Source organism: Antedon bifida, chromosome 1, assembly GCF_963402885.1.
Source record: "Antedon bifida chromosome 1, ecAntBifi1.1, whole genome shotgun sequence".
Taxonomy (NCBI): Eukaryota; Metazoa; Echinodermata; class Crinoidea; order Comatulida; family Antedonidae; genus Antedon; species Antedon bifida.
The window spans coordinates 21527547-21554761 of NC_136226.1; the positions used below are offsets into that span (position 1 = coordinate 21527547).

The 27215-nt window shown below is 35.2% G+C and overlaps 1 protein-coding gene across 1 annotated transcript in view; it reads left to right on the top strand.

Annotated features, from left to right (window-relative positions):
- Positions 1-27215, top strand: part of LOC144845665 (stAR-related lipid transfer protein 3-like) — a 160893-nt gene that overhangs the window by 113508 nt on the left and 20170 nt on the right. The window lies entirely within an intron of this gene.

Genomic DNA, 27215 nt, shown 5'->3' on the forward strand with positions numbered 1-27215 from the left:
TACTGTAGTACTGTAAGTGTATTTTTGTGTTTGCATTATTTTGAAGAGCGTGACCTCTTGTTAAGAAATTATGTGATATAAATCTTGTATAAGAATGGTTGACCTACTTCTCTTGACCTTTTAGTGTGATCCATTTGTCAGTAAAGGCACGTCTTCTTTCTGATTGGTTGATCTCAATGACATCGTGCTCCACAGATCACAATTGTACAAATGGTTATGCAACTAAAGCTAGCTATCTATTTTTGTTTACAGCCAATCCTCAATTGTAAATCTGTAAAAATAATTTATTATTATTAATTATATTGGCAAACTGACGAGTTGAATGAAAAAGTTTCAGTTAATGAAAATATCCTTTCCATTCAAAGAATGTGAAACATTAAAGTAGGCCTACAGTTGTTTTTTTTTTTTTTGGTAATACTGTAGTAAGGATTGTTATGTCTTCCAGCTCGATATTTGTGCCAAAATAGATTTTTTTTAGCTAATTTTGTTATTCTTCAGATGCTGAATCCAAAAAAGTTAGGTGCCATTTTACGGTAAAATATAAGCAACACAAAACCTTTCGCTTCCTTTGAATTTAATGACAAAGATGTAGGCCATGGCTAATGTCTATCGTGTGACAAAAATAGTCGTTTCCCCTTAAATTATTAGACCAAAGAAGAACAAATATCCTGTTATTATTAAAGGATCTTGCCTAAATATACAAGCAATGTGGCAAGCTTTGAATTCAATCTCACGATCAATAATCTATAATTGTCCAACACACTGCGCCACAACTCCTCATCAGGGCCGTAGCCAGGATCGAACACCAAGTATTTTGGCCAAATTCCCACTCATGCTCGCCACTCCTTCCAAATATAATCTTCAGCACCATTTTTTCCAAACACCAAATACATATTTTTCTTAATAGGCCTAAATTACTATAACTAGTTGAATGGGATGATTCTTCCCACTTTTGGGCCGATATATGGCTGGCTAAAGAGAGGCTATTAATTAGCGTCTGTTCGGGTTTTAAGATATGAAATATTGTGAGGATGTTATTAGTTATCCGCTTAGTAGCGCAAATATTTCGTATCAAAAAGTAGGCCTAAGTAGCAAGCGTAAATTAATTTGAAAACAAACCTGGCCCGTCTGTAATTTCACCTCACTCGCGCTTACCTTTCCGATGTTGTTACAATTTCAGCAGTAATAAAGAACGTTCAAAATCAATGATATTTATTAACTCCATAATTTTTCAGAACTTTAGGTTTCAAAACACATGATTTTAACTATAAAAATCTCATCTTGTTTGAAAATGGAGTTTGTGATTTATTTACACAAACAAACATTCCACCGTACACTCTCTATTTGCATGACGGATTGAACGTGGACGAATTTATTCACCAGGCTGACATATTTTTTAGTCCATAATTCATTGGTCTATTAAATCACACCACAACTGTACTACATCAAATATTTTATTAGTACATTACAGTACTTTAATTTTAATGTATGTTACTGAAATTCATGACAACAATATTTAATATGCATATATAGGTCTAGAATAGTTAGTAAGTAGGCCTTACCCCCACCGTTTACATACAATACATGTTTTACTTCGTGGTTAAAAATCAATAGTTTACAAAATAAAGGCAAGTTGCGGCGTGCATGCAAATAGTATATAATAAAAGTGTCAGCCTTTTCGTAAGGTCGTGCATGCCTTTGTGGTGGATCTAGTGTGGGTTTGACGGTCTAGGCTAGCTTTTGAAATTGTCCTGGCTGTTTCACATTAATTTCTGGTTCGTTCTCCCGATTTCGATTTCGGTATTTCATTCTTTAATCGTCTAACTAACTTGATGTATGATGTCCGAAACGATATAGTGGGTTAAACCTAAGCAATTTAACTATCTTCAAAGCAAAAAAACTTGTTGAATCTGGCGGTCAAAGAAATCAAAGCAACAACAATGGTGACGTCTTCCGGTAGGTGGCCGATTACGCAGTAAATAACCAAGCGCTGATTGGTTGAATTTCGTCTCTGCATATAACGGTGTCTAATATATCATGATAACTTCGTAAGATCATGATAATTAACAGGTTCTCCGAGAGCATGTTAGCCGGAATTAACGTGATAAACAAGATCACGTTAACGGCTTCCTGCAGGTTCACATAGAACATCATGATAAAGAAACTCGCGTTAATTTCTGAATGTGAACCTAGCTATTACTAAGAACTTAATTTATTATGCTCCTCCTTCTTAATTAATAAACAATTTAGCTTTGACTGAATCGGTTTGTTTATTAAGTGTAGGTTTCAGTTCTTTGATCCAAAGCATTTCCTTAATTAAACAATCAAATTTGGATTTGCACTTAGACAGTATCCTGAAATGATTAAAAGTTTCAATATATATTATGTTGCATTAAATGCTCTCCTATGGTGCCTTTACTGTGTTCATCAATACGTTGATAAAGGTGCCGACAAGTATAGCCTTCATAGTTTGCATTGCACAAATCACTCATAAATTCTGAACAAAAATTTATTTTTCAATGAAACTTTACAAAAGTGTATTTCATAATGTGAAGCAACTTTGGACAAGATAATAATGGCGTGCTATGCAAAAAATTACGCGAGTACGCATATTTGAAATTTCTAATCATATCACATACAGTGTAATCCGTAAATACTGATGCTCTATGACACAAAATGGGTACAGTTCAGCACTGTAAACATATTTAAATTCATGACATAGGATGGCATTATAATTGTCGGTGTTTATATTTTAACGTATGTGCATGTTGCGTTTGCGTGTTAACATAACATTTCATAAATTTGTTAACATATGGACATTTATATGAAGCTGGCTAGCTAGTACATAGAGGCCCACACTAAAAAAACAAATCAACAATCCCTTCCCACATGTGCTCTGAACATGTGTGTTTGGCCTTTTGCGCATCAGTGCACCTCATTATCATACTTCACGATGTTAAATTCTAAGTGAACGCTCTTATTAACGTGATATTCAATATCACAATACGAAAGCACGATAAAATCTTTTGTGAATGTGGCTAACATAAACTTACATCATATCTTATATTTATTAATCATTATGTGTCTTCCTTTTCAACACTTGTCCATAAAGAAGATCTGTGACTTAATGTTCCATTTGCTCAGTGAATGTGACCTTTGTAAAACATTGATGTTTTCTAGGTCAGTATTAAATATATTTAGACGGTTGGTAATATTACAGTGTAATACCTTAATCCCACATCTTATTCACACCTCTAGATACTTGAAATCTAAGTCTAATTTGATGTACATGCAACTCCAACACACCCACACAGACACATAGTAACTTTTCGATTTGAGTGAACTTATACAAAGTACACGTCCACAAGGATCGTAGTCGACTGATACTCGTATCCACATATTATTCATTGTAAACCTTTCGATTAAGTGGATATTCCTGAACAACAAAAAAGTTCTAAAATTTGACGTTACCAGTTGACTTTAGCATGTGCATATCATATGGCAACTTATGATTAGAAACCAGCCTCCCTGGCCCTGTTTCTGCTGCCAAGTAAATACCGTATTTAATACGGTATTTTTTTACTCTAAAATGTCCGGCCGACTAAAAGGTAATAAAAGGGACAACCACATTTATAAAGACATTTCTAAAAAAATAAAGCAGGAGTACGGAATAGACTTGCAAGCAAGTAAACTCAAAGCCGAATTACTTGTCCCCATTACGATGTTTTGGACCGGATATTGGGAGATCGGGCCATAGTTGTAAGTCTCACTATATCTCTATCAATAGGCTGTTAAAAGTGAGGTGTAAAACTTCCTTTATTGCGACTTTTAATTATTAACCAAATAGTGAAATCAATTAAAACTACGACGGTCATGTTATGGACCATGTTATCGGGAAAGCGGACAATACAAGTACATATGTGTGGGAATTCCTCGAGAGTGGAGTTACAGTGCGCATGCTTAGTATACTTAGGTCAAACTTAGGCCCTGTTCAGACCCATGGCGTTAGACAGTTTTAGCGTACAACGCTAAAAGAATGTGTGTCTGTACAGTTGGGGATTAGCGTACAACGCGTTGTACAACTGTTGTAACATTGTAGTGGAAAACGGTTGATACTACCGTTTTAGCGTACGACGCTACACTGTAAGTCAACGTTGTATCCAATCAGAACGTTTCCTGTTATGACGCGAAACAAGGTTTGACCTAGGCTGACATCTTTATCGTCAATGTGTGAGAGATGGATTTCAACAACAAAAAGGCCAGAATAAATAAGGCCTAACTAGGCTATAAATACAACTGTAGGCTACAAACTACATCAACTGATTACCATTATATTTTCTAACAAATGACATAAATAAATGCACCTTGTATTTAAACATGGTGACTACGATCCCTTCCCCTTAGGCCTAGCTAAGAGCCATTCACGCATTTCATTCAAGCTAAAAACTAGCGTGGTCGGACATCAAGTGACTTATTTATACAAGGCAGACTAGACTGGATGACAAGTTTAATGCTGAAAACCCCCTAACTCCTAAAAAAAATCAGTAAACAAACAAGGGGAGCTGTGTCTTTTTTATTAGCAAGTTAAGGGGGTTTTTTTTAACTGACTAGTCTGGACTAATCACAATCAATTTTTTCCACCCATGTGGTTAACACAATCTCCATCTTCATCATTAGGAGGCCTGCTTTATTTTCGTAACACAAGAGCCTGAGGAAAATGTTTTTTACTACAAAATAAAACAATAGAAACAGAAATTTGGCTTTACTATATTTTTCTTAAATAAATGCTGAGGTATGTTTTATTTACGGAAAATTTTGTCATAATTGTAGGGCTGAGATCTAGGCCTATATACAGTGGAAATAACGATGAAAACACGTGGGTAAGAGCACATGAATATGCAACTAGAAACCACCTGAGTGACGCACTTCCGTTGTAACGATAATCGTACGCTATATGGGTCTGAACACCTCATTTTTTTCTCTGCGGTTTGTAATGTGACCTTGCTAGTAACGTTGTACGCTAAAACGCCATGGGTCTGAACATAGCCACAGACTTCCGGCTCACGAATGGCAGTTTGGGTTAAAAAAGGATGAATTTTAACACGACCACCCAAGAAGTATTGTTATCAGAAATGGGGTACTAAAAAATATGGTATAAAAAATATTTTATACCGTATTTTAAGCAGTTGCAGCAGCAACAGGCCCCCTATATAGACAAGATTGGAGAAACAGAAACAAAAACAACCATGAAGAGATTATATTTATTATTGTTTGCCTGATATATGTACAATTATATAGTAATCCATTGATTAAGTATAGGTTCATAATGGTTGAATTCAGGCACTTGTAATGTTGAACCCAATTATGTTCATGTAAATGTCATTTATATTACTCAACAACAAATCAGTCAAATCCTGAAACATGTAAACATGCCTGTATGAAAGGTCGTTGTTAATGTTTTTGTCACAATATTATATTTTTTTAACAGTGGAAACCTCATAATGTTATTGCCCTTTTTTTCAAATTTCTTACTTTCTTGTATTTTTTTGTTTCTTTTTTTGTCTACAAAACTCTACTAGTGGGCGGACTTTGTCAGTGTGTGGTGCCCTTCCCTATTCCCATCTATGTCGTGTTCATGGTTTTATCCTCAGGGGTTGAGAAGGGAGTTAATTTTAGCTGTGTTTGTTCAGCTGGTATGTTCAGACTCACAGCAGGCGTTAAAAGTCAAGGTGTTTAGACACAAAAATCAACATTCCAATGCCTTGTGTTTAAGCAGATAGAACTATGTATACATTCATGACAAACACACAGTTTACATTGTAAAGTTGTTTTTTGCATATAATTTATACACTAATATGTATAAAAGATAGGATCTTGGTAAGCGAGCCACTCGAATTAAAAAAAAAGATTCCTCCTTGTATATGTCATAAACCACCGTTGTTACATAATAATAAAGACATAAGTTACTTTTTCTTCAGATTTCATTATAAATCATGCATATAATTTATACACTAATATATATGAAAGATAGGATCTTGGTTACGCAAATGTGGCACGGACAAGCCAAACCAGTCACTTGTCACGTAATCCCCGAACTCAGATACAGCCTAGAATAGGTAAAATCATGTTGACAAAAAAAAAATTTTAACAAATATTTTATCGATTAAATTTAACCTTTATGTATTCTAGAATCATACATACGAAATCAAATATTTTTCTTAACAACGAATGCCATATCCGGCGTTGTGATTGGCCAATTGTGCTCACATGGCTTTAAAGCTCACGACACTGCATGCTCACAATGTCACGTGTGCAGTGGTTCTGACGATCTATATTAATTTTAAAATTGAGTATATTTTCACCATTTTGTTACACGTGCGTAGCCTGTCACTTTTGATGTGCACCGTTTTTTAAACCCCTAAAATTGCCTGAAACATACTCTTATTTCATAAAAAATAAATTTGAAAAATTGATGCAGCTAGATGAAACTGATCTCAAGATAATTGACAGGACAAAATAATGCTAAAGAAAGAATAAATAAAGAAAGATTCTTACAAAATCAATAAAGTTATATGCATGATAATAATATCCTGGATTTATATAGCGCCTAATATTGTGAAACCTCTAAGCGCTGTGCATAAACTAATACGATTAAAGGAATTCCAACCATGGCAAAAAAAAACCCAAACCGAAGTAAGAGGATACGCCCGCGTCGCTAACCAGGGATCGGTCTAATTGAACCTCGGTCAGCACAGGCGCATCCTGCCCTACTAGAACTAGAACTAAAACAATCTAGGTGGCATGAAAAAATTGCTTTATTAAACAAGTATGTTTTAAGAAGCCTCTTAAAAAAAACCACTGACTGTGCATCTAATAATGCAGTTTGGAAGAAAATTCCAAAGCATAGGAGCAGCATATGATAATGCACGGTGACCATATGAGATGGGCTTCACTTTAGCTGGAACAAGACGATTCTTAGAATAGGAACAAAGACTGCGACAAGAGGATTGTGGAGTGAGAACGTTGTCAATGTACCTCAGTGCAAGGCCATGAAGAGATGTGAGCAGCAATATCTAGCCAGTGCAGTTCATGCAAAATAGATGTTACGTGGTCTCTTCGCTTAGTTCTGAACATTGGACGGGCAGCACTGTTTTGTAACATCTGTAACTTCCTAAGCAGGGTCTTGAGCAGTGCGACATGAATACTGTTACAGTATTCCAGACGTAATGATATAAAGGCATGCCCAAGTCGTGTAGTTGTTTCCCTATCTAGAAACCTACGAATTAGACCAATCTTCCTAATCCCAACCATAGCTGAACAACAGATGTCATTGATGTCAGCAAGTGGGAATCCATGTAAACCCCAAGATTTCGAACTTCAAGAGGATGGCTTAAGATCTAATACAGAATATGATTACAATTGCAGAGATTTTCGGAATCGTGATGTAATATGGATAAGCTCTGTCTTCTGTATGTTAAGTTGCAGATGATTTGATAATGATGTGTGTATACAGTATCTTTCAAACATGCAGAGATTTTAGACATTGAAGATTACAGGGTGCAAAATCCAAATACAGCTGTGTATCTATCAACTGCATAGAACATGCAGTTTAGACCATGTGCATTAATTGATTCAAGTGGAGTGGTGTATAAGATAAAAAGAAGGGGTCCAATAACGGATCCTTGAGGAACGTTGCATGACAAACTGCATGATGAAATGGAACGCACTTTAATGGCATGTAATGCACTTTAAGTGCTAGAAACTAGATAGGACTCAATCGAAGTGATGACCTTGCTAGAGATACCATACATTGATTTGAGACGATGAAGTAGAAGAAAATGGTTGACAGTATCAAAAGCAGCAGAATAGTCCAATAGAACTATAAAAGTACTTCGTGACCCATGTCAATGGCCCTTGTGCACACGGACTAGTGTTGTTTCAGTACTGTGGTTGGCCTTGTATGCAGACTGAAAGTTTCCGAGAAGTTTATATTCTGCAAGGTAATTTTGAAGCTGTATGCATGCAATTCTTTCAAGCACCTTGGAAAGGAAGGAAATGTTTGAGATAGGTCGGTAGTTAGCAAGTATATTGTGATTCAGCTTAGGTTTTTAGTCGCGTGCAACGCTACTCTATAGTTCACCATGTCGGTCGGTCGGTAAACACTAACTCAAATTTGCGCACACAACTGCAGCCATGCATATGGCCTTGTTTAATTATAGGAGTGATGATGGCATGCTTTAAGTGTGATGGAAATTTACCTCTTGAAGTAGCTAGTGGTTGCACTGCAGGTTCTGGAGGAAAATCGGCACACTAAGATATGGTCGTTGACCTTCTGAATTTTATCTCTGAAAAAGTCAGCAAATTCTTCAGTGAGGGCCTCCGGTTCAGCATATGAAGGCAAAACTTGACCATGACCTGGATCTGTAAGTTTGTTGACTACATTAAAAATGTTTATGCTGATCACATTCCTGAAAATGAGTAAAGTGTGATACTGTTTCTTTGCTTCTGTAAGGTGTAATGAGTAGTCACGACAGGAGCTATGATAAGATTGTTCATCAGTACTGCTGTTTGACTTCTTCCACTTTCTCTCTCACTCCGAAGTTGATCGTAAAGTGATTTTATGGTCAACCACAAGCGAATGCTTGTCAAGAAGAGAATTGTATTGTTGGACTAGGGTGTTTAGTCTGAAGGATTGAGTAACAATGAAGATGAACGAATATCATCACAGAACTCAACGTGATTGATTTCCTAAAGCTTGTGCTGATGTCTGTGCACAACAATAGAAGGTGGATAACTCAAAGACCAAAGCAGTTTAAGCCATATGATCAGATGGCGAGTCGTCAAAGCAGGCTAGAGATGTTACCATCAACATGAGTAGGCATTTCTATGTAAAATATCTAATAAGAAAAGCATTAGCATGAGTATCACCATCATCATTCACATGGAAATTAAAATCACTGGCAAATTAGTAATTCCACATTATCATTGCAGAGAGACCTGCTCAAGTAAAGATGAAAAATCATCAAAGAACATATACATAAGGACTACCATAAATCTTGTACCCTGGGTTATTATTCTTTGATTATTTTTTAGTTACTATTAAAATGGGGGTTACTATTAGAGTAGTGGGTTACTATTACTAATCTTAAATTAGGCTCCTGAAAATAGTAACCAACTTTTCCGGTCAGCAATTTATAGAAAAATAATAAAACAGTACGAATAAACAAATTTGGTTGAACTCTAACTTTATTTTATAAGCTCAAAAACATTCAGTCCTTCCCCACTCCCGAGATCAACATTGTATTATCTCCTTATTTTCAAAATACGCCTGGACCATAAACAACCAGTCTTCATAATAAAATAAATAAATACATAATAAACACATTTCTCAGTCTAACTTGTCACACATTTTTACTAGATTCAAACTATAGCTTAGGCTAACTATATGCTATTGTCATTATCATTTTCAATCATGCCTATTTTAAGGAATAAATCATGTTAAAAGCAACAAAAATTGCTTGATTTTAGTGTCATTTTGTCAATAGTGTTTGTGACCACCATGGGTTACTATTAGAGTAGTGGGTTATTATATATAGATTGGCTTACAAGGTGGGTTAGTATAAGGGGGGTTACTATTAGAGTGTGGGTTACTATTAGAAGATTTAAAGTAAGTTTGTTCTTTGCTAAAGGAGGGCGATAAACTATAAAGACTCTTAAAGCTGTGCTAGATACAGGTGTTAAGACACTAGATCGATGTAATTAAGCACTTTGAAGGAAGTAGTATCATAGGAGATGAACATTAAAACCAGATTTAATAAGTAAAATAACTCCGCCTCCTATAAAAGAATGTGGTAAACTGTGAGTTGTATAATGTGGCAGAGTTTTTAGGAATTTGCTTATGCACACGTTTCTCAGCACGACAAGCCCTAGAAACAGGCCATAATATTTAAGAAAGAGTGCTTGTCACCAAAAATCAGACATATTCGTAATTTAGTGGCAAGGTTCAAAATTTCGAATTGGCTCATATTTTGTACATTGGTAGACCTTAATGTAAGGAAAACTGATGTGTAGTTTGTTTGGTAAAATATTGCTTAGTTTTCGAGAAAATCGAAAAATAACGATTTTCGGCCAATTTTGTTAATTTTTGGTGTATAATTTACATTAAGTTTAACAGCCTCTGGAAGCCAAACGTAAAAACCTAGCGTTTTAATATTTTACACTTACGTTAACTAGCATCTTGACAATAATTTTGTAAAGTTTTAAAAAAATTCAATAAATCCTAAGATTTTTACTAATTAATTACCAATTAGCATATATAAAACTCTTAAAAAGTTTTTTTTCATGTGTGACGAATTTTTTTAAAACAAAAAACTCCTCAATCGAGTGAGTGTGGCCGAGCGGTTAAGACAGTGGAACCGTAATCCATAGCCATAACATCGGCAAGGGTTCGAGGCTCACTCGCTCCATGGTTCTGGTGGTAGAACAAGTCGGATAAGGACTATAAACCGTAGGTCCAGTGTACATCTGGCTTTAAAGAACCTAGTACATCTTTCGAGACGAGTAGGTGGTTACCCCGGTGTACTAGTTCACACACACACACTGTCGTGGACAGACGTAATGGCGCCGTAGTTGGCTGCCGATGACACGATGTGACCCTTAGTGGAGAAGAATGTTGTTGAAAAGATGTAACATCTAAGTCCACAGCGCCTTTGATCACTTGTTGCTGGAATTGGCGCTTTACAAATTCGTATATATTATTATTATTATATCAATCTAAAGTTTAGATACTAATATTTATGATTCAAGTAAAAAAAATTGGGGAAACTATTTTGCGCTCCGTGCCAGTGCCACAAAGTTGTAAGAAATTCAAAGATTTTATCTGTCGGCAATATCAATAGATGTACCTATTGTTCTCTATTTAGCGCTTTAAGCCAAACTGTTACTATGAGAAACAAATTTTAAAGGTAAACCGAAAGGTTCTGAATAATTTTAAATTACGTTTTAATATAAACACAAACTAAAAATAAATTTGTGGTAAAATTTCAACGATTAACCCATAATGAAATTAAGCTTTTACTATCTGAGCTCAACATTATAACTCGGTTAGCTTCATCAAGCCTGTTATGCTTTCCACTAGGTGAATTTATTCGCGCGAATTGAACATTTTTCGCGTATAGCGCAGTTTAATTTCATCAACAAAGTTTTCCATTTTGCATATGCGAAAATCTTTGATTTGCGCGAATAAATTCGCCTAGTGGAAAACAGGCTTTACCACATAATGTTCTTATCTTCTCATAATATGGAGTTTTCACACGTAAACGTTAATCATAACTCTATTTCACAAGCTCCGCCCACTTTGTAAACAACTTGATCTGCACGTGCGCTAGCATTACGAAAAACTTTACATGCGTCGAGAACCTTATTTCTGAAAAATAGCGTAAATGAAAAACGTTAACCGAAACATGATTAAACATGCTAGAGCTAGGCTTAGTCTCTAAACGCAAGGTATTCCATGATTTGTTTTAATAAGAGTGGCGTATGTTGCGTGCGCTACACATGCGTTGCGTTCTACACTTCCTGTCGAAGCGCGAAATCAAAACAAGCAAGTACGTTAACGCAACTGTTCGCTGAACTACGTTGTTATGCAAATGAGTAGAATGTTGACATCATCCGTGAACGTTTACGTGCAGTCACATGCACCCCTTGAGGGTCCGAAAAATCAATACGTCGGATTTTGATCTTAGTTTCTTTTGCTATCTTTGGTAATGAGAGCAACGCTAGGGCAGAGTGGTAGCATCCTGCATTATCTTGACGCAGATACACAGAGTGTATCTCGAGTGCAATTGATGGCAGCTGCCTCAACACATCGTCGATGATTGCCACAACAGTAGTAATATCCTGACTGCAAGATTTAAAAATATGCACAAACGTAAGCAGCATCTGTACCTCTCTGTCTTTATTCTTTTTCGTCAAGACCGTTATGTGCCACGGAAGTCCACGCTTTCCAAACCAGTCTCTTTGACTTTTACGGTATTTACGTGGTACAAACTTCATCGCCCAGTCTAAAACAATTAGGGCACAACCAGGATTGAAATCTCCTAAAATATCATGTGCAGCATCGTGATTAATGGATCTTAAGATATGCGCCTTCCACGTCTCGATGTCTTGGACTGACTGTGTAATTACGTACTGCATGTCATCTTTCTCTTGAGCAGAGCAGCGCACTTCGTTTAAAGCTTTATGAATTTCAGACAAAGCTTCTGGAAATATACGACATCTGTCACATCTTGCATTGTGGTCATGATCACAGACAGTCTGGTAATCTTTGTCTTCGCAAAGAACTAAGAGCTATACACCCTACAATGATCGGCAACTTCAGAATGGAGAGCGTAGAGACAACTTGACTAGCCTTGCGCATGTGGAAACGTTCAGTATGGTCTTAAACTTGCTCCAGCATAATGTTCTTATCTTCTCATAAGAGATAGAGATAAAGATAAAGGATATTTAATTGGAATTGAGAAATGCATTTAATTTTTCATAGTTGAAGCAAAAGTTGGATCACAAAATTGATATAGGCTCATTTGAGTATCCATAACATTACACGCCTGTGTTTGACAAGTTGGATTGGCTAATGGCATGTAGAACTCATCCTTATTACTTTCAATCAGAATAATATTGGTAAACATTACTACCGACTTTAATTCAATTATTGACACACTGATTCGTGATACATATAAAATGATGATGACAATGACAGGGGATGCGGACAATATTCCTCCTACCACCAACATACGAACAAAAATGAACAAAGTAACATGAAACACATTAATTTACTTAATCTTTCGGCAATATATGCGTATTCATAAGTGTCATACTGTACGACGAGACTAGGGCTATTTGTTTCAGGTTATAGGTAACAATGACTTGAACAGATAAAAAGCGTAAAAACATTTACTTACAGGTTCTTGTTTAAAGATGTATTGTCCCTTAAAACACAAAAAAATGAAGGTCAAAATATTCTAAATTTAAAATGGCCATATCAAAGTAATATTAAAGTTATTCACTTTAAGTCAAAAATTTGAGCCAAAAACAACAAGTTTACGTAATTAACAGGTAAATTAGTTTGATTACATTTCGTCTGGAAAATCGTTGCGAGCGAAAGTAAACAAAGATTTCAAACCATGAGTACGCATAATGCATATGCTTATTAGGATTGTTTACAACTCGTCGCGTTTGAGAAGGTATTTTCACACAGATCGTGAGGAGGTTTTATGATTATGCATACAGAGTAGCAAAACAAGCGCGTTTAATTATGGGATATGTTTTGATCGAAAACTTTGACTGGAAGTCAAAGTTATTATTTAAACAAAAAAACATCTGTATTTCTGTTAAATGATTTTTTTTTTGACAAATTGTTGGTGATAGTTAATATATATTATGATACTTCAAAATGACCCACCTTTTTTTCGAAATCTTTTTTTTTTTTTTTTTTTTGGAATTAGTCAAAGGGACAATACATCTTTAACAGTTTAAATTACATGAAATATATAAAAATATAAAAATTTAATTATATATTTACCTGAACCAACTTGCAGGAAAGTTCCTATTTTCTTTAATATTAGTTGCTAATCTTCTTTGCTAATACCCCTATCGCACTTGGGTTCCCCTTTCCCTTGCTTTGGATGTGATTAGAGAGATCTGGCGGCATTCTATGTATACATATGTTATTTCCTCGAGACCAACCTAACCCAATTTCCGATCGATGGAAGGGACAAACAGTCCAACTATGAATATCAGCGGGCAAGGTAAATATGGCTGCTCGACTAAGAATTAGTCTTTTCTATCGAATCCACAAGTTCCGCCAACAACCGATTTAAAAGAACATGAAATATCCATACATAGTAATGTTGTACGCTAAAACGGTCTAACGCCATGGGTACATAGCCTCATACAAATGTGGTGGAATTCATACGTTCATTAGCAATAATACAGTACTCAACATACTTAGAGATGATTTAACACCCACTCTTTACTTTTGTGAATCTTTATATATTGAAGTACATACAAACAAAGCAGATATTATTATCGGTACAGTGTATAGACCTCACGACATTACTATCCCTTTTTTTACTGAACAATTCAAACTTTTACTCAATAAACTCTCAAAAGAAAAGAAAAAAGTGTTTCTTATTGGAGACATTATAGACATTTGACTGTGGGCTCAAACAATATTTTTTTTAACCCTACCCATATACAAACTAAAATCAGGTTGTCTGCACATTGCGCAGTGGTGCGTATTCCCATGAGGGTGCGTTTTCAAAATGGCTGCCCATAGGCTCAAGTGCCCATATCTTGGCAACCACTCATGGTAGAGACTTATAAATGGTCTCAAATTGTTTACAGTTAGCACATTTCTATTTGCTCTAATGAAAAGTTTTGTAAAAATTTGACTGAAAATGACATTTTTGTCACTTTGACCTTTGACCCGGTTTTGTCATATCTCTATAACTACTGGTAGTACACATTTGGAATTTGTTTCAAATTGTTTGGAACATGTGGTTTATACTTCCTCTAATGGAGAGTTTTATGTAAAGGGACTGGGAATGCCATTTCTGACCGTTTTTTCAAAATGGCCACCAACAAATCCAATAAAAGTTTTAATAACAAGATTATCTAGTCTTCTTCCGTGTCAAAAAAAATGTCCATCAAGTTGTTAAATTCAATTTGCTCATCATCATCCTCCTCATCCTCCTCCTCCTCCTGTTCCTCTACCAATACGTCAACCAGCTCCTGAGGCATCATATCACCTTCCGTCCACTTCAAGTGCAACTTTTTTTTTTAATACACCAGCCATGCCCGTCTGGTTGAGGGATATTTGGTACGGCTTGGTGTGCTTGGTACCAAATAAACGCTTGATAATTAGATCTTTTAACATGCATTTTTAGAGCATCTCGGCAAGGTGGAAGGAGGCTCATATCCATGCCATCATAGGTCAAAAGTATTGCACCTGGCTTGACACTAAATCTTTCCAGAAATTTATCATGTCCCAAAGTGTTAATGTCAGTTACAGTAGATTTAGTGTTGTAAAGACGGCACACAAAATGCTCCAAGCTCTCATGAGTTTTATCTGCAATTTCCAATGATTGGCCAAGAGTCAGAAATGCACCAAGAAATTCCTGGTGCTGTTTGAGGATCTTCAAAGGTAGTAGTTTCCCTTTACAAACAAATGCACTGGTTGTGTTGCAACCACTGAATGCATGTAATGCGAGAAGGGCATGACACACATCATTTCCCACATCACTTATGACTTTATGCACATCTACAAGACGTCTTTTATTGCCAACACCTGTATCAAATAGTATTGTTTGAGTCAGTTCCTGGGTGTGATGAAGCAGAAGAATGAAGACATCTGTGTCTGGAGATCGAATGATTATGGTAGAATTGGATGATGTATTTCTGGCAATTTGCAGACAGTGGAGAATCAACTTCGTATCAGCCTCTTCCTGTGTTGACGCTAACTCTGTAAGTTCCTCAGACATAGTTTCTCGGCCATCATTGCTCTTCAGACTTATGCATTTATTCGTATAGCCAAATACAACTTCCCTTCCATGAAGATTTGGTGCATATTTATTCTTTTTCCATTCACTTAGGCAGCTGTCCAAATATACTCTCTGCCAGGTCTCCAAATGTATCAGGCAAAGCCATCTGTGCTTGCAGCAGAGCCATTCCGTCAACAATATATGTGGTTTCTCCAGCCGGCCTTTCTATTGTGTTTGATTCGCCTTCCAATGCATGCATGAGCTTTGCCTTGTCTGTCTTCACTGGAACACCATCAGCCGTTGCAAGTGCCCATGGAACAGGGCCCAATGAGAAACTAAGCACCCTCTCCATACTAATGTCATGCTTCATTGCTAAAAGTACAAGCTGATTTTACTTCTTTGGTCTTCTTTGACTGTCCCGAGATCTTACGGGATTTTGCAAGTTGTACAAATGTCTTTAGTTTACACTTCTTGATTAGATGATAAAAACTTACTGTGCCTTCCTTCAACAAGTCGTTGCGTAACAAATTTGTCGTAAGCCTGTTTTCCAATATTATCAGCCTGGAGGAGATCATGTTCGATCTCATCTGATACTGGTGCACCTGATGAGACAGTAGAGGACGTTCTTGTTTTTCAACAACAAAAGGATTTACAAAGTTATGAAATGCTGCTAGAACCTTGCAAGTATCTTGTTCACTGTTGATGATGTGTGAGGACTTCAAGACCTTGTGTGAAGTCGATTCCATGTTATCCATGTCTGCCATTTCCATTGTGGCTTGCTGGTAACTAGCCCTACTGTGTCTTGTCGTGCACCACCTATGATATGCCGAATAGTTCCTGCTGAATCCTATGATTCCACCGTGGCACTTTGCGTGACGGTTGGTAGTTTGTTCAATTGTGATGTCAACAGCATTTCTCGACATCGGAATTTGTGATCATTTAACGCTGAAACCATTGTGTCGCAAGAGCTCCTCTGCTCCGGGATGTGTCTCTGATATGTTTAGGAGAGACAGGAAATACACCGTTGTATATCTAGCATAGTTTTGGTGGTCGTAGCTAAAAACAGACTACACATTCTTTGTAGGCTAGCTAAATGCAAATCAAAGTTGTTTTCCTTAGTTGCTCTTTGAAATTGAAGGATAAGCCAAACTCGATCCATATAGTTAAGCCAGAACTGTGCAGTTTTGCCAAGTTCTCCTCCTCTTTTCCTTGAACTGAATTACAAGGGATAGCAGTTCTAAGCAACTTTCGGACTCCAGTGCTTCAGAAACATTTTCGTCACTTGGATTTTCAGCAAGGCGATTGAGCATCCCTTTTAAATCATCGCCAAAGGAATCGTCATGTGATGACTCAAATGCTTCTAGAAGTAGACGCTCCAATGTCTCTAACACCAGCTTATGCACTCGTAATGCCCGGTTGTACTGTTTCTAATAGCTTGGATTCTGAGGCAGCAACTTCAAAAGCCAATTCAATCGCTGCGCCTTTTGGTACCCCAGATGAATAAACAAGCTCACCTCTGTGGTTTGGTTGCCAAAACTGTAGTTGGCTACCAAAATGAGTAATTAGTTTAGACTTATGTTTATATGTTTTGTAATTTGCGTTGTAAAGTTCATTGTGATTTTCAAACAAGAACTGAAGGTACCTTCCTTTTAGCATTGACATTCTTTCAACATTGTACCCCTCAATTATGGTTTCTTTTACATGAACCACTAAGAATGAAAAGGCTTCTTTATGGGCATATTGTTCTGCAATGGTATGTTCATCTTCCTTTTTATTATGGCAATTCTTGACAATCCGGGTAAAGTCCTTCCGACATGAAGGGTGTTATTGGGCTTTTCTGGCAACTAGGTCAATATCCCGAACTTTTAGAAGAATTTCTTCATTTTGCCGTCGCTCTGCAGCTCTTTTAAGCAGCTTTTGTGACACATTTCACAAGATTTTCCTGCTTTCCTTGTTTTCTTGTCCGACCCTTTTCACAAATGAGGCATTTATCTGCAGGGAATAGTATGTTACTTGGTGGTACTTGTGATGATCTGCGCTTTTTGGAGCGGGAGTCTTCATCGTCGTCTTGTGATGGATGCTTTCTTTTTAATAGCCGGGATATGTTTGTGAAATTGCTGTAGCACCACCGATGGACACCATGGATATGTGGGGAGTGTAACTCTAGTATTTGTAAGCAGATGTCATCTAGTCTGTCACTTGCATTGTCCTGTGACTAGCACTAGCCTGAATTTTCTTTAAACTGTCAATAGATAGTGGTCTTGTTTTGCTTTCAGCTTTATTACGATGATAGTGTATTATGCACTTCAAACCTTGGGTTGTTTCTTTATGCCTTTTTTCTTTTTTTGTAGTTTTCAGTTTTACAGGTTTTTCATCGGCTTTTCTTGTCAGACATTGTGGAAACCCACTATGAGAACCACACAAAATAAAAGTTACAAATATTTCTCCAATAATATTATATTTTTCTTAATAATATATCATTGTCTAGTCTACTACATTACTTGCATGCCTAGCTTTACTTCGTTTCATAAGCAGTAACTGGTTTCATAAAGTAGTAAGGAAAATGCCTGATACAATCAGTCTGCATGCTAATTACTTTGGTACGGTAGTGAAATATTATGAACTGAAGTTTCCGTCTGCTCCGCAGTGCGTGTATCTCATTGCGCGCATAGCGTACCGATGTAAGCAACGCTATTTAATCACATGGCACCACCCATTACCATAGGGCTAAACATTCCTCCTATATAATTAAATGACAGTTTATTTTGTTGTCACGTAAACAGTATTAAACCTATAGTAAAAAATAATATAAAGATTGATTGTAATACTTACTATAAATTAACTTTGTTGTTGAAAAAGCACAATTTTCTTCGATAATTTAGCTCAATGTTATAGACTAGACTGGTTTCATACAACTGATCAACTAGACTACTACAGTACAAGTAAAAACTCTTATATAGTAAAAAATAATATAAAGATTGATTGTAATACTTACTATAAATTAACTTTGTTGTTGAAAAAGCACAATTTTCTTCGATAATTTAGCTCAATGTTATATAGACTAGACTGGTTTCATACAACTGATCAACTAGACTACTACAGTACAAGTAAAAACTCTTATTTCACAGGCCCATGCATATTGAGAATAAACAGAAATGCACTTCAAATAAATAAGTAACTACAATTACCACAAAGTGACTTCTTTGGTGACATTGATTAATTAGTTGGTCACTTTAATGTCATTCCTAGCCTTACTTGTCACATATTCCAAATGTCCACTTTATCATCCCAATCCAGAACTCTTCTTAGATAATAATTATAATAGGGTAATGTGGCTATACATTGTCGCCCAAACTGCTATCTGTGTTCTGATTGGTTTAAAGTTGAATGTCACGCATCAACTAATTTGTTTAATAGAAGTTTTTGTATTATTTTATTAGTTTAATCAAATAATGTCAGTACCAGTTAAATTATTGAATGGTAAAATGACATTCTGACATTTTTCAGATTTTTTTATATAATCATTTCTAGTAATTACTTCAAAGTTTTACAATTTTCGTCGACCATTTTGAAAAGCGCCATCTATATTGACTTTTCGGAATACAAACATATACCATGACCTGACCACACATTATTTCAATACAGAACAATTAAAAAAACAAGTTAATTTTAGCATATAAATTACTGTTTTATCAATATATATAATATTTTATTAAAAAAGCGCCCTCATTGGTTTACGCACCACTGCGCAATGTGCAGACAACCTGATTTGAAAACCTATATGTGTGAGGTTTCCAAAAATGTATGTGTCATAAAATCCCCACAGTCTAATTGATATTTTAAAATTTGAATCTGATAATAACATTACAGATTTTGTCCATTGTCTTTTTAATAATTCTTTTATGTCCATAGACACACTAGAATAACACCTAATTCTGCTACTCTCTTGGATAATATATTTACCAATGACATTGAATCATCCTTTTAAACTACAGCATACTTTTTAACGATTCTACTGATAATCTCCAAATTTTCGCGCCGCGGCTTTAGCCAGCATCGTCCCAAGAGGACATACTCATTAAGAAGTTTTATCATCGCGGTAGCTATAGTTCTAGAGCCGAGAGTTTTGGGAATTTATAGGTGCTGGACCAAAAAATGTCTGGAAAAAGAGAGTCTATGGTATTCAGTTGCATGCCTGCAGGTTGAGGTCACACACACACAGCACATTAAAGTTCAAAATTGACCATTTTTAAATTCCATTTTTTAATTAGTAGATTAATATTTGTTGGCAAATAATGCATTGTTGGAAAGGTACATATGTCTTCTTTCAAATGCTGTTGAAAATTAGCAGAAATATCAATTATTCAATGAAATACAACCAGATTACTAACACCCACCAAAATGGGCATGATGTGATTTATAATTAAATAGCTATGTTAGATTTTGTGTATTTTTGCGATTAACCAACATATTTTTATTTTGTTACACGTTTCCATGGTAACAAAAACATATTTTCTGTAAATTGATATATCTGAAGAAAGAAAAATGATTAATTTTAAAATGTCGAGCGCGTTTTTTTAAAGAAATATTTCTTGTTAAAAATAGTTCTATATCTATAGCCAAATCTAAGAAGAATAATAATAATAAATGCAAATACAGGAAAATTAATGAAATTAATATTCATAATTTTCGAAATGGTCTATCCAACTGTACATGGAATGATGTCAAATGCCACGGATCCTAATATTGCTTACAATATATTCATGAATAAATACTTATATATTTCTTGGTTCCCTTTAAATGAACAGCCCAAATATAAACAAAAACTTAAACCATGGACTGATGGACTATTAACATCAATTACTTACAAACAAAAACTTTATTCTGAAAGTCTTCGTCACCCTTCTAATTCAAATGTGTTCAAATATAAGTGTTATTGCAATAACTGCCCTTCTTAGAATTGCTAAAAAAGAATATTACACAAACACATTTAATAAACTGAAATTTAATACTAAAGCTACTTGGCGTGTTATTAATTCTCTCCCTAAATCCTCAAACAACAACACATTGGGTATTGAAATTATGTTTGATGGTAAATTAATTAAAGACCCTGTAACAGTTGCCAATGTTTTAAATAAAAACTTTCAGTGATTTTTCCGATCCTCCTAATTCAATTTTTCTTTCCCCTATTGTCGAAGAAGTCCTCACAATTGTAAATTCTTTCAAAAATAATAATGCTCCTGGCATTGATGACATCTGTGGAAATGCGTATCTGGACAATTACCCCCTAGGACAATTACCCCCTTTGACAATTACCCCCTAGGACAATTACCCTCTAGTACAACTACCCTCTAGGACAACTACCACCTTAGGACAACTACCACCCGGACAATTACCCCCTAGGACAATTACCCCCTAGGACAATTACCCCCTAGGACAATTACCCTCTAGTACAACTACCCTCTAGGACAACTACCACCTTAGGACAACTACCACCCGGACAATTACCCCCTAGGACAACTACCCTCTAGGACAAATACCCCCTTAGGACAACTACCCCCTTAGAACAACTACCACCCGGAAACTACCCCGCTAGGACAACTAACCCCCTAGAACAACTACCCTCTAGTACAACTTCTATTTTATTTAGATTCCCTCAGATCTGGGACTTAATCCTGTCAGATGTCCAGGACATATGCGTAGACCTACTAATTTTTTCTGTTATTATTCATGAGTTATGTATCTATGATCTTATATGAGTTTGAAGTAACTAATGTTTGGTCTTAAACTGTCTATTTTAATTATATTAAACTTGTAAAGCGACGTCCCACAGGTCTAGCATGTGTGATGTATGTGTTATTTGTTGTATTGTAAAATCCGGGATAAATTGAATTGAATATTCCACTTGAAAAACTACCCCTCTAGAACAACAACACACTCTGGACAACCAACCAACCTGTAGATGATGTGTTTATGTGTTACTTGAACATTTCTACTTATTTTATTTTATTCCAATTCGTATTTTACAGCAAATAACCTCCTGATTTAGCTTTAGATTTTAAAAGAAAGCTTATAATATTAATTAATTGATTCCATTTGACGATTAGCAAATCAACCCCTCTCCCCCGACAAATTCATATTTCTTTGTTTTCCTATTATGAAAACATAACTAACTCTGGCAATTGAGGAAATCATGTTGTGTCATACATACATGGTTTTTCCTAGAGGAAATTGTAATTATTACAATATAGACTACAAAGTTAGTTACATACGTTGATATATCAATTATAAGACCAGTAAAATAATTCCATGTCAAATACTGTAAAATGCATAGTGTGGTACACTGCTAACGTAGTCCTCTCCTCACACAATTTGATTTACAATTGGCACCAAAAGAAGTACCCTGTTAATGATTACCAATCGTCCAGAGGATAGTTGTCCTAAGGAAGTAGTTTTCCTAGTGGGTATAAGTTGTCCTAAAGGGTAGTTGTCCTAGGAGGTAGTTGTCCTAGGGGTAATTGTCCTAAGAGGGTAGATTTCCGTGTGGTAGTTGTCCTTGAAAGGTAATTGTCCAGGATCCGTGGAAATGTTGTTAAGCAATCTATTGATCTTCTTCTCTGTCCCCTAACTCATATTTTTAATTTATCTTTTTCCACCGGTGTTTTCCCAATTTTAATATAAAAATAGCAAAAGTTACACCTATTTTTAAAAAGGGTAACAAGCTTGATCCCAATAATTACTGCACTATTTCCATTCTTCCTGTGTTCTCGAAGATTCTCCAAAAACTTTTAGTTTAGAACAATCGCAAGATTAAGGATCGCCGCACGCGCTCGCCGTACAGACGTCGCCGTCAATTGAAGCCGGTGGATTACTATAAACATCATCTTTATTCACCAAAAATCACAGAGATCGTATTAAAACAGTTTTTAGTTCTTCGATGTGGTTGAATGATGCTAGAGCATCATACGTCATGTTTTCTATCTACTCTTCGGGTCAATAGACAAGTCTGGCAAATCGGGAACATTTCTAGTAAAACACACTTTGTAAATAAATCAGACTAAAAAAAAAAGATTTTTTTCTTTTTTCTTTTGCCTATCTGGATATATGTTCCTTCAAAATACCAGACTAAACATTTTGGCAAATTTAAGCCTAATACAGGTCAAATTAGCAATTGAAGTGACGGTACTTATATCTTGTATGTTAACAGTTAAAACACATTAAGTAGATTTTGCGATGCACCATTGACGTCACAGCAATTGACGGCGACGACTGTACGGCGAGCGTGTGTGACGATATCCTTAATCTCACGATTGTTCTGAAATCATATGTATCCCTAATGCGTTGTTAAAAAATGGTCCTCGGTCAAGTTGTCCTTTAAACCTGTTTCCTGTGGTGTGCCTCAAGGATCTCTCCTTGGCCCGTTTTTATTTTTACTCTATATAACGATTTACCTAATGTAATGCTTCCAAAATGTTTACTTTTTATCTTTATGCAGTCGTTTATTCCAACACTAATTACCTCCGCCAAGGAGGTTATATTTTCACCCCTATAATGTTTGTGTGTTTGTGCGTTTGTGTGTGTGTGTGTCTGTGAACAGCCTGGAGGCCACAGTTTTTAGCCGATTCTCACCAAATTTGGTCACAATGATCTAAGCCCAAAAAGCTCGGACGAGTTCGAATTTGAGGGGAAAAGGTCATAGGTCAAGGTCACAACTAACAAAAAACTATTTTACTGCCTAGAGACCACAGTTTTTAGCCGATTCTCACCAAACTTAGCCACAATGATCAATGACTCATCATATAATTGTGGTTAAATTTTGAAGGCTCAGGGTCAAAGATCAAAGTCCACAAAAAAAAAAATAAATAAAAAAATAATAAAAAAAAAAAAAAAAACCTCAGCGGGACTTGAACCATCGATCTCAACTGTGAGAGGCTGGATACATAACCATTACACCAAACGCTCATCCACAACTTTGTAGTGTGCAGTTAGCCTATTTACACTTAAAACTAATAAAAAAAAAAATTTTTTTAATATATATATTTTCCGGGGATATTTTATGTAGGGGAATTTTACAGTAGGCGGAGGTTTGTACTCTCGGAGTACCCTCTAGTTTGAAATCTATTTTTGACATTTTTAACTAAGAACTAAAAAGCATACACGAGTGCTTTGTTGTAAATAAACTCTCTATTAACATCAGCAAGTGCAGTTTTATGTTGTTTGGATTTCGTCACCAAAAAAGGAATAATGAGATTAATATGTTTATATCGGCAATCAAATAATACCTCTTGTCACACATACTAAGTTTCTTGGTGTTGAAATTGACAGTGAATTAAACTTCAAAACGCATATAAAGGAAATAGGTAAAAACATTTATTTATTTATTCAGAATATTTAACCAGGGTGGCCCAATCAGTCAAAAAGACTGGTCTCCCTTGGGGCCCTGGGTACAATAGTACTTTTTAAACTAAAATATAAAAATAACAGTAACATAATAGAACTTAAACTACAGTAATGCCTTTACTATTGAAAACATTTAAATTACTTGACGATTTAGTTTCTTCACTTAATCTGTTAAAAAGATCAGCACCTTTCCATTTTATGAATGCTTATAGTACTCTGTTCTACATTTTTCCAGGGAAAGTGATTTGCAACTATTTCTTGTAAAATGATTAGGATTTTCATTAGAAAATTTATAATATGATTTAAGGTATTCGGGTACATCTTCATTTAAACACTAAAGATGATCGTTTGAGATCAAATACATCACAAAGGTTTAACCAACCAAGTAATGTGAACATATCTTTAGAAGGTGTGAGGAAATGTGCATTTAATTTTAATCTTTCTCCACGTTTTTGAAGTTTAGTAAGTTTGTCAAGATCATTATCAAAACGTTTAGACCATACAGTACTGCAGTATTCAAAATGCGGTTGAACAAGAGAAAGATAAAGTTGATTTAAAGTTGACTGATTAATAAAAGTATTAGTATTATAGTACAGAAAGTGGTCTATAATTATTTACATCATGAGTATCACCTTTTTTGTGAAGAAGCATAACCTTTGCATATTTCCAATCATCAGGAAATGCACCAGAATAAAATGATAAATTGATAATATATGTCAATGAACGAACAATAATTGGGTTTGCAATTTTCAACATTTTAGGACTGATTTCAACAAAACCGAATGCTTTGTTGGTAGACATTTTTGCTATTTCATTAAATATAAATTCATCTTCAACATGCAAGTCAAACATAGCTGGAGGGATGATAACTGGCGGATTACTTTCTATATTTATATTGCCATTAAGTTGATTTGTTATTTTTGAACCTATTGTTACAAAATGTTTGTTGAAAGCATTTGCAATATCACAATCAGATGTTACATCTTTATTATTAACACTAATATGGGTAGGATTATTTTTCTTTTTAGTAGGTAAAACTTCTTTTAAATTTTGCCAAAGTTTATTTTGCAAATTTATTATTTTTATTTTGTTCAATTTTATCAACATAATATTTTCTTTTAGCCTTTTGAAGTGTTACTTTATTCCTAACTTGTTCCAGTTAACATCTGATTTTGATTTTCTTGCAACTTTGTGTAGTTTATCCCTCTTATTCATAGTATTAAGAATTTCTACATTTATCCATTTACATTTATCAGACTGAATACGTTTTAATTTTTTAGGTGCGTGACTATTTACAACATTCATAAACATAGATTTCTACATGGACCATGCATCATTTACAGACATATCAGATTCACTAATTATTGACCAGGGTACTTGTGTAAGATCTTGAAGAAATGCATTTTCATTAAAAGTCTTAAAACTACGATATTCAACTGTTTTGTGGTCACTACTCTTTACTTTTGTTCCATGAATTACATAAGTTATGTAGTGGTCACTTATACTAGTTATAACAATACCATGTTCTTTGATACGTTCGGGTCTAGATGATAGGATAACATATTGTTTCACTTGTCCTAGTTTTTCTCCGTAACATCTATTGCTCACTTATCCTTCCTTTTATTAGTTATTTCAATACCGTTTTGGCAAATAATTATCCTTCTAATCTTTTTTTCTTGTAATTTCTTAACAAACTCAGAAATCCACTCTTACAACATTAGGGCCTGACACGCCCTTCATCTTCCTTTAACCAAACTTAATTTAATTCAACACAATGTCCGAAATAGTGGCCCTAAATTATTTAATTCACTTAATGATATTACATCTACCCCGATCTCAAGAAATTGTTTTTCTGTAAAAGTAAAAAACTACCTTTTTTAAAATTATTAGTATCTATATATAAATTATGGTTAATTCTGACATAGGCGAGCACAATGCAAAAACTTTGGTACAAATCTCCGCATTGGATACCTACCTTATCTATCTCAGATGTACCGCGAAACGTAGATTTGATAACATTAGTGTTCAGTTCGACGCTATTTTTCCATATTTCTATCTTAGGAAGATATTATAAAGAGTTTTTAGCAACATTTATGATTTCAACAGTAGATTTTCTACTCAATTTCAATTCTTGACGGTCAAGTAATTTCCGGGTTTACGATAAGTTCACCTTGCAACAACATGGTTTCAACTATTTTCTCTCTTTTATACACAAGGGAGCAGTTAAAATAATAGATTTGACCCTAAAGGTGACTGGAAACAGGCACTTTCCATCAATCAATAGTGTCCCTTTGGAAAACGGAAGAAAAAAACAGATAGGATTAGTCATAGCCATTTTAGTTTTTTTTTGTTTATTTTAGGAACGGACCGCACGTGTGAAAGGTACAGTAGTTAAAAAATAAAAATTATACTGCAAATTAATAAAGATCAAATTAAATATACGCCATAAAGAATCGGAATATATTGTGGGGTGGAATAGTATTATAAAATTACATAGGGAGATTTGATGATAAGACATTAATCAAGTGAAATCCCGATAGCTGAGTTTTATTAAGTAAGCTGGCAGGAATAACTGTAGGCTATCTGTGTCCCGAGATGTCTGCCCATGTTGCAAGCCGTAATGTCTTATTTCTTGGTCCGAAACGGCCCACTCTGTCACGGCAGTTAGTTTCAAAAGATGTTTAAATTAAATAATGTATTAATACTTATTAGGATGATATTTATTTGAATAAATGCCTCTCCAATAAAACATCACTTTGAATAATAATCCCCCCTCCCCACCCCCAACCCAACTATCTAATAAACGTCCATCCCATCCACATTTATACTATTTGTAGTAGAATTCATCGCACTGTTATCTACAATTTACCAAGCATTTGTTATTCTTTTTTACCACTTTTCATATCTATTAGAGGATTTCATTTGATTATAAATGTTGTTATATTATTAAAACTAAAAAATTTAACATATATCCCTCGAATAAGCACCTCCCTCAAATGAACTCTGCCTCCCCACCTCCGCCCTATAAGGGCCCTACCAAATAATAAAGACTACACTTTAAAATGTTATTAATCATCTAAGACACTTTGAAACAGAATAGTTTAGTTTTACGAATGTCAAGCATTTTCAATAATGGTAACCGACAGAAAACGTACAAGAAGAACATTATCATTCCGAGAACCATCGTCTACACTTCCTCTAGTATTTTAAATGATTATTGTAGGCCGTTTGTCGTCTCCTCTGTCCCATATGGCTACTAAATTCCAATAATTACCA